A 4,496-nucleotide genomic window follows, 5' to 3' on the forward strand; every position below is an offset into this window, starting at 1 on the left:
TTATTTTCTCTTTTAGCTGTGTTGAGAATTAATGTTTTTAAAAAAATCCATTACTGCCTTATAGCATTATATAAAATATTCTTATTTTTCTGATTAGTCAAATAAAATGTGTCTGAGCCATTATTTCTAAGGAGAAACAGCTCCATCTAAAGGTTATTATGAATTATCTCAGTCTTCTTTTTCACTTCCAAATTTGCAAAAAGCTATTGCAAAAATGACTTTACTGGTAGAAACAAAGCCTTCTTTGTCTTTAAAATAAAACTCTATTTAGAATACATATTTAAAAAGAATACATATTAAAAAAATACATATTTAAAATGTAAATACATATATACATATGTATCGAGAGAGAGAGAGAGAAACCCACATCTGAGAGAGACCCACATCTGTATTTATATTTATCATCTGTCTTACCTGTCAATCTATATCTTGGATACGTTAACTAACATATATTTAAATAAAGGAAAATAGAATCTGTATTTACCAAAGTTTCATATTTTTTTAGCAAAAATTGATATAGATACAATTTTGTGTTGAGTTTGAAATATGGCTTGTGCTTTTGAGATACAGTATATGGATGTCTACTGCAATATTAAATTACTTTTTTAGCATTATAGAAAGGATTATTACACCCTAATTGATTATACCTTATTGGTGTTATTTTATCAAAAGAAATTATATTATTAAAGTTTGTTTTTTTTCTGGAAACAAAGATTCTAAGCCACCTATAAATTTAATGTTTAATCTTCAGGAGGAAGTAATATAAATATGTGTAATCTGAACACATGTTAGAAATGAAATTTTGGTCAAACTGCTTTTGCAGGGTGGTTTTTATTGTTTAGATACTGATATGGTTTGCCTGTGTGTCCTTCCGGATCTCATCATGAATTGTAGTTCCCATAATCCCCACATGTCATGGGAGGGACACAGGAGGAGGTAATTGAATCATGGGAGTGGTTACCCTCATCCTGTTCTCATGATAGTGAGTGACTTCTCATGAGATAGAATGGTTTTATAAGGGCTTTTTCAACTTTTACTGGGCACCTCTTCTTCCAGCCATCATGTGAAGAAGAATATGATTGCTTCCTCTTTTGCCATAATTGTAAGTTTCCTGAGACCTCCCCAGCCATGCCAAACCATGAGTCAATTAGACCTCTTTTCCTTATAAATTACCCAGTCCCAGGCAGTACTTTATAGCAGCATGAGAACAGATTAATACAGTAAATTGTGACAACAAGGTAGTGGGGCACTGCTATAAGGATACCAGAAAAAGTGAAAACAACTTTGGAACTGGGTAACAGGCAGGGATTGGAAGAGTTTGGAGGGTGCAGAAGAAGACAAGAAGATGTGGGGAAGTTTGGAACTTCCTAGAGACTTGTTGAATGGCTTTGACCAAAATACTGATAGTGATATGGACAATGAAGTCCAAGCTGAGGTGGTCTCAGAGGGAAGAATGTGTTGGCAACTAGAATAAAGGTGACTTTTGCTATGCTTTAGCAAAGAGACTGGTGGCATTTTGCCCCTGCCCTAGATATCTGTGGAACTTTGAACTTGAGACAGATGATTTAGGATATCTGGGAGGAAAAACTTCTAAATAGCAATACATTCAAGAGGTCATTTGAGTGCTGTTAAAAGCTTTCAGTTTTATGTATTCACAAAGATATGGTTTGGAATTGGAACTTATGTTTAATAGGGAAGCAGAGCATAAAAATTTGGAAAATTTGCAGCCTGGTGATGTGATAAAAAAGCAAAAAATTTTCTCCAATTTTCTGAGGAGAAACTCAAGCTGGCTGCAGAAATTTGCATAAGTAACAAAAGGTCAAATGTTAATTGCCAAAATGATAGGGATAATGTCTCCTGGGCATGTCAGAGATCTTCACAGAAGCCCTATCTATCACAGGCCCAGAGGCCTAAATGGGAAAAAATGGTTTTATGGGCCAGGCCCAGGACCTTGATGCTTTGTGCAGTCTTGGTACTTGGTGCCCTGCATCTCAGCCATGGCTAAAAGGGGCCAACGTACAGCTCTGGCTGTTTCTTCTATGTGTGTAAGCCTAACACCTTGGCAGCTTACACATGATATTGGGCCTGTGGGTACACAGAAGTCAAAAATTGAGGTTTGGGAACCTCCACCTAGATTTCAGAGCATGTATGGAAATTCCTCGATGTCCGGGCAGAAGTTTGCTGCTCAGGTGGAGCCCTCATGGAGAACCTCTGGTAAGGCAATGTGGAAGGGGAATGTGGGGTTGGAGTCCCCATACAGTGTCCCAGCTGGGCCACTGTCCTCCAGACCTCAGAATTGTAAACACACCAAAGATTGTACCATGCATCTGGAAAAGCCGCAGACTCTCAATGCCAGCCCATGAAAGCTTCCAGGAGGGGCCTGTACCCTGAAAAGCCACAGGGTGAAGCTGCCCAAGGCCTTGGGAGCCCACCTCCTATATCAGAGTGACCTGGATGTGAGACATAAAGTTGAAGGAGATTATTTTGGAACTTGAAGTTTTAATAATTGCCCTACCGGATTTAGGACTTGCATGGGGCTTATAACCCCTTCTGTTTTTGCTAATTACTACTGTTTGGAATGGGTGTATTTACCCAATGCCTGTACCCCCATCGTATGTAGGAAGTAACTAACTTTCTTTTCATTTTAAAGGCTCATAGGTGGAAGGGACTTGCCTTGTCTTAGGTGAGATCTTGGACTTAAACTTTTGGGTTAGTGCTGGAATGAGTTAAGACTTTGGGGGACTGATGGAAAGACATGATTGTGTTTTAAAATGTGAGAACATGAGATTTGGGAGGAGCCAGGGGAAGAATGATTTGGTTTGGCTGCATCCACACCAAAGTCTCATCTTAAATTATAATCCTATAATCCCTGTGTGTTGTGGGAGGGACCCAGTGGAATGTAACTGAATTATTGGTGCAGTTACCCTCATGCTGTTCTCATGAGAATGAGTGAGTTCTCAGAAGATCTGGTGGTTTTATAATAGACTTCTCTCCCTTTTGCTGTACACTTCTCCATTCTGCCATCATGTAAAGAAGACATGTTTGCCTCTCTTTCCACCATGATTGTAAGTTTCCTGAGGCTTCCCCATCCATGTGAAATTGTGAGTTAATTAAACCTCTTTCCTTTATAAATTACGCAGTCCCCAGCAGTTCTTGATAGCAGCATGAGAATGGACTAATACAGACACTGTGATAAATGAAATGCCCATATAGAATATTTTCTTTTTTTAGGAATTAGGTGTTCATATTTATTAATATGGATCCAGAGAAGCATTAATTCACTAATACATTTCATTTGTGTTCTCTAATTTAAAATCACCTTTTAATCTTGCTTGATTTTTTTGGCAGCTAAATTAGAAATTTATACTTTCTCTATAAGAAATACAATGAGGTTCTTTCTTATAAATTTCATTCTCTGGCTTTCTTGTGGGCCTGCTTCAAGAGAATTCATGTGTTCAAAATGATTCCTTGCAGTTTTCTCCATGTCTAATGCTTATTTATTCCAAATATCTGAGCAGCAATCTGAGCTGATCCTTCTGGAGAAAGTATGGTTGAACAGTCAAGACCACTGGGTAGCTGAAGAGAAGATCACACATCCTGAGTTCTCCAGATAGGTTTAAGAAGAACACAACTAATGACTGGAGACATAGAGCTGCCATACATTACTGGTCCCAAACCATTTTTTCCACTTGCCACTACCACAAATACAATATAAATGCTATTCCCTTCAAACTCAGCTTTACTCTTCAGAGTTTCATCTGGTCCATTATGTGTGGATGTTACTCAAAGTTCACATGGAATTCCCAAATTTCCATAGGCCTTCCTGATTTTTTTAAAGTGACAATTCTCTCTGCAACCCACTCAATTTTTTTTTTTTTTTTTTTTTTTTTTTTTTTTTTTTTTACCATTTGGAGCCCTTCAAGATTTACTTCTTTGAGGTCCCAATACAACCATTTGTCTTTCTGTTGGCTTCAATCTCCTGATGGCCAGAGGTCCCAAAAATCATTATCAATAATACCAGCAAGAAAAACTTATTGGATGGTTACATAAACACCAAATGTAGTCCTCATTCCAACCAGTGTACAGTTCTGGGGCAACCAGGATTTCTCCAGTATTTAAACAGTATTTAAAAAAAAAAAAAAAAAAAAAAAAAAAAAAAAAAAACCTGTATAGCATGATTCATGATATCTACTTCGTTTGGCCTATAGCAAGTCCAATGAAGCAAAATTTTGCAACAGTTAGCTATTCCTCAGTCAGCTGTGGGTCATTATTGGCATCATCCTTGAAAAACATCTCCACTGTGAGAATAAAATAGACCCAATAAAAAATGATAAAGGGGATATCACCAGTGATCCCACAGAAATACAAACTATCATCAGAGAATACTATAAACACCTCTACACAAATAAACTAGAAAATCTAGAAGAAATAGGTAAATTCCTAGACATATACACCCTCCCAAGACTAAGCCAGGAAGAAGTTAAATCCTTAAATAG

At 37.3% G+C, this 4,496-nt stretch overlaps 1 pseudogene; it reads right to left on the reverse strand.

Annotated features, from left to right (window-relative positions):
- Positions 1-3,408: 3,408 nt before the first annotated feature.
- On the reverse strand, positions 3,409-4,293 carry LOC114675094 (bifunctional phosphoribosylaminoimidazole carboxylase/phosphoribosylaminoimidazole succinocarboxamide synthetase pseudogene; annotated as a pseudogene).
- Positions 4,294-4,496: the final 203 nt, after the last annotated feature.

The sequence above is a fragment of the Macaca mulatta genome, chromosome X (assembly GCF_049350105.2).
Source record: "Macaca mulatta isolate MMU2019108-1 chromosome X, T2T-MMU8v2.0, whole genome shotgun sequence".
In the NCBI taxonomy this organism is placed as follows: domain Eukaryota; kingdom Metazoa; phylum Chordata; class Mammalia; order Primates; family Cercopithecidae; genus Macaca; species Macaca mulatta.